The sequence below is a fragment of the Melopsittacus undulatus genome, chromosome 2 (genome assembly GCF_012275295.1).
Source record: "Melopsittacus undulatus isolate bMelUnd1 chromosome 2, bMelUnd1.mat.Z, whole genome shotgun sequence".
Classification (NCBI taxonomy): domain Eukaryota; kingdom Metazoa; phylum Chordata; class Aves; order Psittaciformes; family Psittaculidae; genus Melopsittacus; species Melopsittacus undulatus.
In genome coordinates, this window is record NC_047528.1 from 52,863,971 (window position 1) to 52,878,373 (window position 14,403).

Here is a 14,403-nt window from a genome sequence, read left to right on the forward strand (position 1 = left end):
GCCAGCTCATGTTCATTTTCTCATTGACCAACACCCCCAAGTCCTCTGCAGGGCTGCTCTGAATCCCTTCTCTGCCCAACCTGTAGCTGTGCCTGGGATTGCTCCGACTCAGGTGTAGGACCTTGCACTTGTCATGGTTAAACTTCATGAGGTTGGCATCAGCCCACCTCACAAGTATGTCAAGGTCCCTTTGGATGGCATTCCTTCCCTCCAGTGTATGAACCGAACCACACAGCTTGGTGTCATCGGCAAACTTGCTGAGGGTGTACTCAACCTCACTGTCCATGTCACCGACAAAGATGTTAAACAAGATAAAACTAAGTTTTATCTGTTGCATTACAAAAGGTATAAAGCTATAATTTTCAGTCTATGAGTATATTCTTTGGGACTTAAATAATTTCCACAAGAAACATATACTTGATTTGCTAGAGTTATTTATGTTCTATCTTGCTAATTCCCTTTCTACATTTAGTTTGGTAGATGGGGAGGAGGAATCACACCACAGAAGAAGATAGTCCCTTGATTTGGGCAATTTAATTATAACCCTGAGAACTAAGCTCTCTTCCTCTCTTTTCTACATAATAAGAAGTTCCAAACCATAACTTTTGTCTTATTTAAGTAGATGTCACGCAATTTATATGTGCACAGCACAAAAAAATCTTCCCATGTCCTAGCTGGTCTGAAGTAATTTTGCCCATGTAAGCTCCTAGCCCTGGGCCACTGTAAGCTCTTTCTCTCATATGCCATTACTGATGGCAAAATGATCATGGATTTATTTCATCTCATGGTTTTAAAGTTCTGCATTACATGTTCAACAAGAAACTGCCTAAAAATGATTGGTTGATCCAGTGGAATAAGCTTTATGAGCAGACTTACTTGTTAAATGTGGGAAAACAAAGGAGCAGATTCAAAATTGTGTCATATACCCGACACCAGGCCAAGTTAAGTTTTAATAAAATCAGAACAATGTATTAGAATGTCATATTTCTGTCAGCTTCTGTATTTTATACTATATGTTATGTTCTGATACCCTTCCAGTTTCTCTCCTGCACCTGAAGAAATTTATACCAAAATTGTTTTGAATGTAATCTTAAAATAATGCATGTGTTTGCTTGCTATGAATTTTGTAAATGCTAATCTTTCAGTGTAATTTTCATCTCTGCCCTCACAGACTAAACAGCAGAAGCCTTGCAAATTTTCCTCTTATTTTCTGAACCTTTTCTGAGAAAAAAGGATTTTGTGTATTATACTCCAAGAAAAGGCTGGTTTTAATCTCTCAGGCTACTCTTGCAGAAATCGCTATTAAAAATAGAATGATTACACGTTATGCTAACCTACCATCCCAGTAAAATGTCAAAGACTTCAAAAATAAACAGTTTTTATCATTAAGACAGTTCTCTGTTGTATCTTTTTGAAGCCAGATGTTTCCACCATGCAAAGGTTCAATTTATTTTATGTGTAGACTTTTCAGTGCCTGGTTTGCTTTTCATACTTTGAACATGCAGAGATTTTCTGCTGTGATAGTTATATATAAAAAAGTTACAAAAGGAAAATATAATTGCATAATTGAAATGGCAGCAACCGTGAACTTCTGTTTATAAACTACCACTGAAGAAAAAACATTTTCCTTTCTAAGACTGAAACTTCTCAAATAAGCTTTTTCAGAATTTGTAATATGCCATAAGTAAGTAAATAATGCTATACTAACATAAATACACTGCAGAAAAAGCACTGTGGATTGTAACTAATGGGGTGTTTATCCACAAAATACAGCATGTGAGAAATGTAATAGTGAATAAGTAGCAGGCACCAAATTTACCTGGGGAAGAGAGAAGAATGAGAGGGCTGAACACATGACAATATTGCTTGCAGTAAGGTGGCAATGGGATTATGAAGACTCCCCACAGATAGGGTTGAGTTTGTCCATCTTGCATGGCAGCAGGGGTATCCTGCCATCCATGGCCTGATGGCTGTAGAATTAACTGAATCATCACAGTGCCATACTGTTCACTGCTCAGCTTGTGACTGGATTTTTTTCTAGCTTCCTTATCATCTTTATCCAGCATCATCTCTTGTCTTTCCTGTTTCCTTTTTCTATGCTTTCTTGACTTATCAGTTTCATAATAAACTCTTTTTAGCAACCTTTGTGAAAATGTGTCATTTCTTCTCTCAGCTGTATATATTAGGTTCCTAGTTTTATCCTTTTTTTAACTGCCCTGTTAATAGCCTGGTGTGTGATGTACTCAGAAATAAACTCACAATAGTTTGTCAGTAAGGCTCCATTTTGAATACCAACATGTGAAATGTATGACACTTGCCTGTATTATGTAATGCAAAGTAGCTTTAACAAGGATTTTCACAAACAGACCTTAAAAGAATTTAAGTGCTCCTGAGGTAAAAAGGGAGGTCCTCATATCCATCTGTAAGTGATGATAGAGAAGAAAGAAGAAACCCAAAAACATTTCATAGGAGAGGCTGTTACCAGTAGACTGTCACAGGAATCCATCTGGGACCAATCTTGCTTAACATATCCATGAATGACCTAGAAAAGAAACTAAAGAGAAATGATGAAATAGTCTCATGTTGCCAAGTATCACAAGGTAAAAACTAAACTGAAGCACAAGGAGTTGCAGAAGAATCTCATTCTGAGTGACTGCTGAGTGACATACCAGCAGATGGGAGTTCAGTATTGATAACTGTACAGGAGGAAAGCATATGGGAAAAGAATTCAGCTTTACACACCAGAGTTCCTACCAGCCAAGAAGGAAATCTTGGCTGTCACTGAGTTTGAAACAGTCAAAAGATACAGTGGGAGTTATTAGGAAAGGAATAAAGAATAAGTGAGGTAACACTGTTATTTTCACAGATTTGGCAAAAATTCTCTAGGTGGAGAAATTACACACATTGTGACCCCTCAGCTTAGGAAAGAGACTTGTCATGAGTGGAGTAGAGTTCTGTAAGCCCATGAATGGCCTGGGGATGATGACAAGGGAGTGATTGTACACTTTTTCTCATAACAAGAGCTATCAGACAGAAACTAAAATACGGAAAGGCAGGTAACAACACAAATAACTGCCATGGGATGTAGTATATAAAAATAATATTTTTAAATTTAAAATTTGACCAGTTCATGGAAGAATTGTTTGCACAGCAGCAGCATGTTAGAAATAACTCATTCCTAGCTTCCCAATGTCACTTTTTAGTCTTTACTAGGACAAATTAGAAAGAGTATTAAGTTTTGATAAATTCAGGTACTCAAAGAGAGAAAAAATGACACAGCTCTGAAGAGTATGAGTAATGAAAATCAGAAACAGAAAGTCAGGCTTTAAGCTTCATGTACAGTATGTGAACATTGAAACAATCAAATAGCTTACCCATATAGCCAGCTGAGTCCCATCCCTTTTCATGTGGTAGCTTTATATTGACATTAGGAACAGAATTTCTCTGAATGAGAAGAAATAAGCTATCAGAATCCATTCTTTTGACTTATGTGAGGAAAGGATTAAACTGAACTGTCATAGCTGAACTGGCATATTACCATTTAGAAACTTCTTTTAAAAGCTTAAATAATATATATTTGCATGCTAAAAGAGGTTTAACTACCTGCAGTTCAGAAGAAAAAAAACAACTATTCAGCCATTTCTGAATTAGACAACGGGTAGAAATGCTGCATGTCTGGCAGTGAAGATTTGTATTGGGTTCTAATTTCTTCTTGGTTAAACAGGACACGGCTGAAGGGATTTTATTCAGTGACAGAGCGTTGATAGGGAACAGCGCAGTAGAACTTGTAAGCTACAAGGCTGGGTATACTGCAAGAGAGGTATTCAAATGTGGGCAGCTGAACCCCACAGGCCCAGGGAGTCACCTTCTGCTGGAACAGTATGTAGAGCTTAGCCAATAATAACTTTGAGCAGCTTTGACCCTCCTGGGAGACTGGCGAGGTAACAGAGCCCTGATGTCAAGCTCCTCCTCATCCGTCCCCTACAGCCTGGCTCATCCATGGAAGAACAATCCCTTTGAGCAGATCTCTCATAAAGGAAAGCAGAAAGGGCTGGTCATTGGTCTGAAATGAGAACCCATAGCCTGGATGACTCAGTGTGCAGAAATGAACTATAATTATATCTGTGGGTTTTCATTCAGTGATTTAGCTGCTTCATGTTCATAAAGCTTGTCCAGAAAGCTTCTTTTTTGTAGAGCCTCATTAAGGACATTTGCAATACCCACATTCTGGCATTCTTCTACTGTGCGGAAGGAGAAATGCATACTTCCTTGTTAATAATGAAAAAATCATTGTGTTGTCGAGGACTAATGTTTTCCTTATTTTTATCTGTGTTTTCTCTACAAGATTAGTTCCTAGTGAGCTTTCAAACTGTGTGGGGATCATACCCCTAAAAAACATCGGTGTTTCCGTGTTTCCAACAAAATTTGAAAATTTTGGGTCTCAGTTGTTTTGTGGAAAGGGATCCCCTTTCAAAGTTTGTGATGGAGCCATTCTTCCTCTGAACAGGCCATGGGTAACCCTGTGGCAATGTATTTATGCCAGCAGAGGAAGCTTATGTAGCTTCAAAAGCACAGATTGCTTTCTACAGCTGGATTTGGCCATACATTTAAGTTGTGGTTCAAGAAGTCATCTCATCAGAAAATGATTGTGTCTATTACAGAAGCAGAGTTTGAAGTTCAAACAGTGACATTCTGCTTTAAGTTTCATGAATGCTGAAGGGAAAACTGTTAAATTATGCTCCTCAAAGAAGCATGCTTTGTTTGTATAAAACATGCCGTTTTCTATATATTTCACTTTCTGCAGTGATGTACTTCATGGCATTCATAAAAAATTGTAGGGTTTGGGATTCATATTAGGAGAGAAAGTTCACTTTCTTGGAGTACTGAGAGTCATAATGCATAAGCCAGGATGAGGCAGGAAATGGAAGAAATGTCTCAAGTTTGTATGCCCTTTATTAATAATGAGCAGAATGTAAGTGCCTGAAAGTGTTTTAGTATTCCAGGCAGACAATTAAAATTAGATGGGGACCTAGAGCTCAGTAAGAAACATGAGATTGATTATACTGCACTGTGCCGCTGTCCCCAAAGAGCATCATTTCACCAAATTCTGCTTTTTATAAACCTTTCTCTTAGCACCTTCTCACACCAAGCAAACATATGCAAACAAAAGGAAACATACCTTCTCTATCTTCTTCTCACATTTCACATTTTATAATAGAGACATCAGTTCTTAGATTAACGTCTATGTAAACAGCAGACTAGCAAAACCTCCAGACTAAATGGATCCATTAAGGGCGACCCTGTAATTGTGATGTTATGCCCTAACCTATAACTGTGTCCCTAGACAGTGCATGTCATCACAGATCTAAAATGTTTGCTTGCAGGCTACAGTTGTCCCTGCAGAAAAAGCTGCAGTATATCTAGCTGATAGCTGGTAAGTAGTGGTCTTACAATCAGCTGCACTATTCAGTACTTCAATTCAAGAATTATCCCATTTTACCCTTCCTTAATCTTGTGACGTGCCAGAAGCTACGTGAAAATTCCTGTGTTGGTAAAAGTGTATTGCATTCATTAGTTGAACACAGAAGCATGTGGATTCCTAAAAGTTTCAGCTGTCAGTCTAGGGGTTTGGTAGCAAATTAAAATCATTATGATGTGATAGGTTTTTTAGGGTACAGCTTCATGTTGCACTTAATCCCATTTAACTGTGGTCTGCTGCCAAGGTGCTGATCCTGCTCTTCCTTTCTCCCAGCCCTGGCTCCCATCCTTGCATTAGTAATCACATGCCCACATGGTCGCTTGAATCAGTTCACTGATCCCACAGGAAATGCATTCACATCCTGCTGGGTTAGCCTTCTGTGGCAGCAGTCTCTAGGTGTCATGCAACAGAGAAAACGGGTGAGGTAGGGAAGGAGTCCAGCACATCTCATTCACTGGTAGCCTGCAGTCAGCTCAGATGAAGTAGGTGAAACTCCATCCAGAATGTCCTGTATGGAGTAGGATGGTGGCTCCAGGTCTTTCATACCACAAAATCCACCTTCTCAGCTTGCATCAATAAATGCTCCCACCCATGTTTTAAGCCTAGAGCTGTGCATGGTCAGACCCACAGTACTCAGGAACACTACCCTACAACCTTCTCAGCCTCAAAATGTAAAACTCAAGAGTGAAAAGCCTGAAATCACAGATATCCCAAGACTGTGAGTTTGTGATTTTGTGAGGGTTTCTATTAGGAAAATAAATTACAGGCTGTAAGCTGTTTTCTAACATTTGAACCTACCATCATCCCCACTAAGTATGTGTGTGGGACAGTTACAGCCTGTAATAACTGTGCCACCACAAAAATGCAGGTCCTGTGCATGTGCCTTCCCACACTCCCCATCGTTCCCATCCCACAGCCTTCTAAAAGTAGTTACCCAGTAAGTTCCTCCAGTGCCCACGGTGCTCTGACACACTCCAGCCATCTTCCACCTCCTCCTGCAGACCTCCTTTCATTCACAAAAATCTGCTACAACCTCCCACTTGGACCAGACCTTTGGCAAGATCCCAAAGCCCCGTGCTCCTTCGGCATTTACAGTTGCCAGCTCAGTTTTCCTTCCATCTTTTATATGACGGCAGACTTCCTGGGGATTTTGGACTGAGCATATCTCTTCTTCCAACTGAGATAGTGTATACCTGGTGCTTTACTTGCAAGGAAGAGCAGGTTTTACTGCTCCACATCAGCACTGGTATTGTTTCCTGCTCATAAGTGTCATGGTTTGAGCATGTTTTGAGGGTGTTTTTGTTTAAGGTTTTTTCCAGCCAGGGGGAGGCCGGGAGGAAGGAGAGACAGGACACCTGACCCAGGCTAGGCAATGAGGTATTCCATACCATAGCACGTGATGCCCAGGATGCATACTGGGAAAGAGAAGGCTGGAGGGTAGGGCTGTGGAGGAAAATGGAGGAGGGAGCACATGGTGCTCGGCCGGGCAGGGTGGAGTGAGTTATGGGTCGGTGGCTGGTGGGGTGTTGTATTCTTTTCACTTGCTGTTTGCTGTATCATTATTATTTGTAGTAGTAAATGGCAATAGGGGTTTTGTGTTATGCCTTAGCAATTAAACCGTTCTTATCTCAATCCGTGGGGGCTACATTCTTTGGATTCTCCTTCCTAACTCTCCGGGAGTTGGGGGACTTGGTTTAAACCACGACAATAAGTAAATTTACAGGGGGAGTTACGGGCTGTAGGCTCATATTAACACTGCAGTGGAGTACCAGAGCTGCACAGACTTCCCATCCCAATGTCTCCTGTTAACAGAGGGATTTGCCTCTACTGTTGCTGCTGATAGAAGAAATCTGAGGGAACTGCAGGAGGTCACAAACCTGCATTTATTTTCTGATGAGGTGTGAGAAATACACAGGTAAGCCCCTGAATCTGGTACCAAGAATTATCTGTACTGAGTCTGTATCTTCTGCATACAGCACAAAATACAGAGACAAGCCCACTAGACACTTTGTGTGCAGACTTACTTGGGCTAAATGCAAATTTCTGCTATAGAGAGTGTGCAGAACTCACCTGGATGGTCTGTTCTTCCTGGATCAGGTTGTAGGTTCTTAATAGAGCCACTGTCTAACACATCTACTCTCAGCTCTGCTCATTCTGTTTCTTTCATCTAGAATAGATCCTGCCCCAAACTGCACCTTTGTCCCAGACTCCCTTGGTGCAAATCATGACCTTCCCCATGCTTCTCCTGAAAAGCTCACCAGTGCCAACACACCACCTGCCTGGATCAGATATGGAAAGGTGCTGTAGTTATGTGCACTGAGGGGCTCAGGCAAAGCATATTGCTATCAGTGAAAAGATTCTCATCAACTTCACTGGACTTTGGATTTCTGCTGTTTGTAGGTAGTACGTAGGTTCCTCAGCACATCTTCCTTTCACACTTGTATAGAGGCTGACACTACAGCCATTGACTTATTTCTGTGAGCAATTCTCTCAAATAATGTAATGCAGTTCTGTGTTTGCATTTATGAAAGAATATTAAAGTTTCTAACCTGTTCCTTATTACAGCTCAAGGTTTTACCATGTGTTTTTATGTCGTTCTTCCAGCAGAAACACAAGACCCTGTAGCTATGTTCTGTCTGCTAAAGAAGCACTTCCAAAATACGTGTATCTGTGATTTTTACACATAGAAAGTGTTTGTATTTAATGATTCAGGTGTTTAACCAACTTCTGTAGAGATTAGTCTTAAAGCATTTCAGTTCACCTTTAAAATTAAGTTCCAGGCTTCCAAGCAGCTCATGTGAGGATGAGGGTACAGTGTCATTAAGGGTTTTAACTGCCTAAGGACTGCCCCACTCAGCAACTACCTACTCCTTCAGCACTGGCACCATTTCATGCTAACTTAATCTGAGCTGGAAACCATACTTCACTACAGCCATCCTGAGCTGAAGTTTCCTCTGCTTTCCATAGGTCAGACACAGTAGAAGACAGAGCAAGGGGAAGCAGCTCCAGGGAGAAGGATCAGGATGCAACAGTCCTTGCACACAGATCCTTGGCCCCAGCCTGAAGATCTAGTTAGATGTGCCTGGGGAGTTGCCATTCAGTGCCATTCCTAACTCATTCCATCCCAAAACTTTGGCACCCAGCATCTCAAACTCTCCCATGTCAGCCATTCCCAAATTATTTCAGCAGTCCTGCCTCCCAAAGTTTTCCCATCCAAGTCACAACTCACTGCAAATCTCTTCTGCTTTGAAGACCTCCTCAAAAGCAGTTGCCTGAGGAGCCATACTGACCCTGCTCACAATCCTCTCAGCCCTTGCAATAGCAGCAGCCACTGCCCTACATGCAAAGCTCTCTCCTAAACATTTCCGAGTTTCACTCTAAAGTTTGTGGGATAGCTCAAACACCTGTTCAGTATATGCTTGAGAGGATGTCAGTGTGGAAAACAGCAGTGTTTAGGAGAGACGTCAAACAATGTCATTCAGGAATGAGAGGCTCTTCCAGCAAACTCCCTTCATAATCATAGAATCATGGAGTAACAGAATAGTTTGAGTCGAAAGGGACCTTAAAGATCATCCAATTCCAACCCTCTGCAATAGGCAGGGACACTTTCCACTAGACCAAGTTCTCAAAGCCCCCTCCAGCCTGGCCTTGAACACTGCTGGGCTTGAGGCAGCCACAGCTTCTCTGGGCAACCTGTGCCAGTGCCTCACCACCCTCACAGGGAGGAATTGCTTTCTAATGTCTAATCTGAATCTCCCCTCTTTCAGTTTAAAGACATTCTCCCTTGCCCTATCACTACATGCCCTCATAAGAAGTCCCTGTGGATGGAATGTATTTAACTGACATGGCCACAAAAAGCACCATTTCAGAAACCTGGTGTTCCTACCAAGTGTGGTGATTGTGGCTTTCTTTTTAAAGACGGAGGCTGGACTGAGATTAACAGCTTGAGAAGTCAGCCATGAGGCAGGAATCTGAAATCAGTGCATGCATAGTCTGTCAGGACTGTGCATAGATTCAGCCCAAAGTCTGCATCCACTTGAAAATAATCTTTTGCTGGAGTGTCTATAGATCCATCCCTGCATTTAACATGGTGCTGTCTTCCCTGGGGATGAGTCTGCTGTGCCCACAGGAAGCAATTTTGCTTTGTCTGACTGACATTTTGCTCAGTTACAAAAACTGTTTGTGGCTTTGCTCCTTAGGGCAGGGTTTCATGCCTGGGGTTTAAGTCCTGCAGTTAAATTGGATGAAGTGCAACCCAGTGATTTTATCATCTTTTAGAGGAAGAGCATTGGGTGCACATAGAACCATAGAATAGTTAGGGTTGGAAAGGACCTTAAGATCATCTAGTTCCACCCTCCCTGCCATGGGCAGGGACACCTCACATTAAACCATGTCACCCAAGGCTCTGTCCAACCTGGCCTTGAACACTGCCAGGGATGGAGCATTCACAACTTCCCTGAGCAACCCATTCCAGTACCTCACCACCCTCACAGTAAACAATTTCTTCCTTATATCCAATATAAACTTCCCCTGTTTAAGTTTTAACGCGTTACCCCTTGTCCTATCACTACAGTCCCTAATGAAGAGTCCCTCCCCAGGATCCCTGTAGGCCCCCTTCAGATACTGGAAGGCTGCTATGAGGTCTCCACGCAGCCTTCTCTTCTCCAGGCTGAACAGCCTCAACTTTCTCAGCCTGTCTTCATATGGGAGGTGCTCCAGTCCCCTGATCATCCTCGTGGCCCTCCTCTGGACTTGTTCCAACAGTTCCATGTCCTTTTTATGTTGAGGACACCAGAACTGAACACAATAGAATCATAAAATTATAGAATAGTTAGGATTGGAAAGGACCTCAAGATCATCTAGTTCCAACCCCCTTGCCATGGGCAGGGACACCATACTCCAAGTGAGGTCTCACAAGAGCAGAGTAGAGGGACAGGATCACCTCCTTTGACCTCTGGTCACGCTCCTTTTGATGCAGCCCAGGATACGGTTGGCTTTATGGGTTGTAAGCACACACTGAAGCTGGCTCATGTTCATTTTCTCATCAACCAACACCCCCAAGTCCTTCTCTGCAGGGCTGCTCTGAATCTCTTCTCTGCCCAACCTGTAGCTGTGCCTGGGATTGCTCCGACTCAGGTGTAGGACCTTGCACTTGTCATGGTTAAACTTCATGAGGTTGGCATCAGCCCACCTCACAGGTGTGTCAAGGTCCCTCTGGATGGCATTCCTTCCCTCCAGCGTATGAACTGAACCACACAGCTTGGTGTCATGGGCAAACTTGCTGAGGGCGCACTCAATCCCACTGTCCATGTCACTGACAAAGATGTTGAACAAGACCGGTCCCAATACCGATCCCTGAGGGACACCACTGGTCTCCAGTCAGACATTGAGCCATTGTGTGTGGCCATCCAGCCAGTTCTTTATCCACCAAGTGGTTCACCTGTCAAATTGATGTCTCTCCAATTTAGAGACAAGGATGTCATGTGGGACAGTGTCGAACGCTTTGCACAAGTCCAGGTAGATGACATCAACTGCACTATCCCTGTCTATCAGATCTGTAGCCCCATCATAGAAGGCCACCAAACTGGTGATGCAGGATTTCCCCTTAGTGAAGCCATGCTGGCTGTCACGAAGCACCTTGTTGTTTTTCATGTGCCCTAGCATGCCTTCCAGGAGAATCTGCTCCCATATTTTGCCAGGCACAGAGGTGAGACTGACTGGTCTGTAATTCCCCAGATCATCCATTTTCCCCTTCTTGAAAATGGGGGTTATATTTCCCTTTTTCAAGTCATCAGGAACTTCACCTGTCTGCCACGATTTTTCAAATATGTTGGCCAGTGGTTTCCAACTTCATTCGCCAGTTCCTTCAGGACCCGTGGATGGATTTCATCAGGTCCCACTGACTTATGCACGTTCAGGTTCTTCAGATGGTCTCAAACCAGATCCTCTCCTACAGTGGCCCTGAGGTCTTCACTCTCACAGTCCCAGCATCTGCCTTCCAAGATTTGGGTGGTGTGGTCACAGCATTTGCCAGTGAAGACAGAGGTAAAGAAGTCATTCAGAATCTCAGCCTTCTCCAAATCCAGGGTAGCTGGCTCTCCTGATAGCTTCTGGAGCGGGCCTACATTGTCCCTCATCTGTCTTTTATCCGCTACATACCTACAGAATCCCTGTTATCCTTAACTAGTTGGTTTTATTTTTGTTTTTTGCTATTGTTCAATACCAAAGCCTCTTTTTATAATACCATGTAGGATTTTGCAGTTTGAACAAGTTTTTAAAAGTTTTTAAGCAGAGATGACTTCCACCAGCCAGGGACCATCTCTCACTTAAATCCATTCAGATGTTTTCATTTTCCTGAACACACAGCAGCCCTACAGTGTCCAAAAGCCATGCCGATCTATGCACTAGGTATTTTCATAGGATAACTTGAAGCTTGTGATAACTGCGAGTGAAAAATCATTCAGGGGAAGATACATGAGGATGTTCTGAGAGCATCCCCCTCTTCTTTTACTGTCTCTGTGTGTTTTTCCGCCACCTCGTGGTAGGAAATGACTCTCAGGATGAAACTTAAGGAAGCTTTGCCTGATCAAGGAGCATGGAGCTCTGGAAAAAAGGGCTTAAATAAGCATAGGAGAGGGTGGTGTGGTTTATCCCTGTTAATATTACCTAGAATCTGTAGCCACAGACTGGTGCTTCGTTGCAAAAAGCTCTATCTGGGCAAAGCGAATAAATCCCTCCTGTTCTGCAAGCTGCCTCAAGGCAGGTTGGAGGTGACTCAGGGCTTCTCTGATTCCTCCTGGTTCTGACAGGCTCCATAAGCTGGAAACAGGTGGCACAAAGCAGCCCCCTGGGGCTGCCTCCCACAGCCAGGACAGCGGTAAGGTAGGGGAGGAAGCAAGTTCATCAGCTGTATGCACCATGCACAGGGTCACTGGGTGCTGGGGCAACCGTCTGCTCTGGAGATGATGCAGTGGAGAAGTGATGAGTCACACTTGCAATGAATGTATGAAATAGAGCCAAAACCAGAAAACCAACCCCAAACCCCAGGGTTTCCATAGCTCAACCAGGAATGCGATGGTGAATGTCTGCAGCCTGATCCCAAACACTGGGAAGTGATGGTCTGTGACAGTAATATCTTGCCCTGCTGTGACAGAGAACAGCATGACCATCACTCTCATATTCCTGCTCCCTGCAGAGCAGCAGAAATCCAGAGTGCCGACCCTCACTTCCACACTCAGTTTCTCAAGTGCAGTTCCCATCTCCCCATAGTTCATGAACCATAGGTTCAGCACTCAGCCAGGCCCTGCCAGCATGGGACATACACAGTGCTAACTTTAGTAAAGTCAGGCAGCAGTGTTGCTCTCCTGCGCTCACACATTTGGGATCAGATTTCAGCAAAAATGCATCTGATAGCATGAATTCAGTTAGGTGGTTATAGAATTGATCTCAGGCACTCTGTAAAGTGCCAGCCTGGAGGAGATGCACCAATTGGATTAACCTTTACTTGAAACATTTTCTGTAAGATAAAACCTTTAGAAAATAGGCCTCCCATCTAAGCAGAAGACATTTCCAATGTTTACTACCAAGCAAGCAGGGGATGGCTTCAGGAGCATCGATTTTTTTATTATTATTTTTCATTTATTTTTTAGTTTATCAGATTTGAGTATTTTCCCCAGCTGTAAGGACTGTGTGTTCACCTGGGAGTAAAAAAGCCCTATATGGGCTCTGATGGAAAGACGCTTTGACAGGGACATACACTGCAGTCAGCTGAGTCTCACCGGAAGATGCCAAACACAATTTCACATAAACAGACATCTGAATTTCGTGAAGGTTTCATTTATCACTAACACAGAAGGGGTCAAGCAAGGCGCTGCAGCAGCTTGGGAGCAAGTGCTGTGAAAGTGCCTCTATTTCATGTCTAGCTCTTGCATTATTTTGATTCATTTTCTATCTAAATATGCAGCTTCCACAGCTTCAATTTTTATTTCCCCATCACCTCTGAAATACAACAATGGCATTACAGAGGCAGCCACTTTCACCACAGATAGTCTCCTTATGAGTGTTTCAGAAGGCCTTATGGCCATTTTGGCATTGCAGAGAAAGCCAGCTTTTTTTTCCAGTACATCTGCTGGCAAAGGTAAACTTATCTAATTAGCATCTGTAGTAAACAGGATTCCTTTAGGATGTGGTCAGTGACAATTGTAACACTAGTTAGGATCACCAAATCAGTGTTTGGCATGTCAGTATGAAGGAAATGATAACATACCTTCTACAAAGCATCCCATTGCCAAAGGCTTTGGGCTCAGCAGCTCATTAAAGAAGACCCTTTACAAAAGCACAAGTGGCTTTGCTATGTCCAGCCCAGTTGCTACCCAAGAAAGCAGTCCTGGAGGCTGCACAAGGGCCTTCTGAGAGTTTCCAAGTGGTGGGGTCAGTGCCAACAGCAGGTGGCCACTGTTCTTCACATAAATCTCTTAAAATGTATTTGTAATTTGAACCAACTCAGGTAAGCACATAGCTACTCTCTGGAAAACACAGGTTATGTTTTGCTCATTTCCCTCTTCTCTGTTCCCCCATGTGTGGTCAGATCAGCTCCCTGTGGCACAGAATGGGTATCCACCTCTGGGCAGTAGGTAGTTTATGCAGTGTTTTGACACAGATTAGGAATGAGCATGGGAAAGTGGAGATTTACTGAAGTGCAGGCTCTCAACATTACCTTTGTTCTGTGCTAAACACCACAAAATCCTGTTCTGTGGTGGTGTCTCTAGGAGGAACAGCAATGACTGAATCAGGCTGGGGCATCATGGCTTGTCCTGAACCACCTCCTAGTAGCACAGGATGGTTTCAGTTGCTACTTCCTCTTGGATAATTTGTCTCTCTTTCACTCTTCAGGGCATGATCCAGTTGTCTTACCATCAACACCC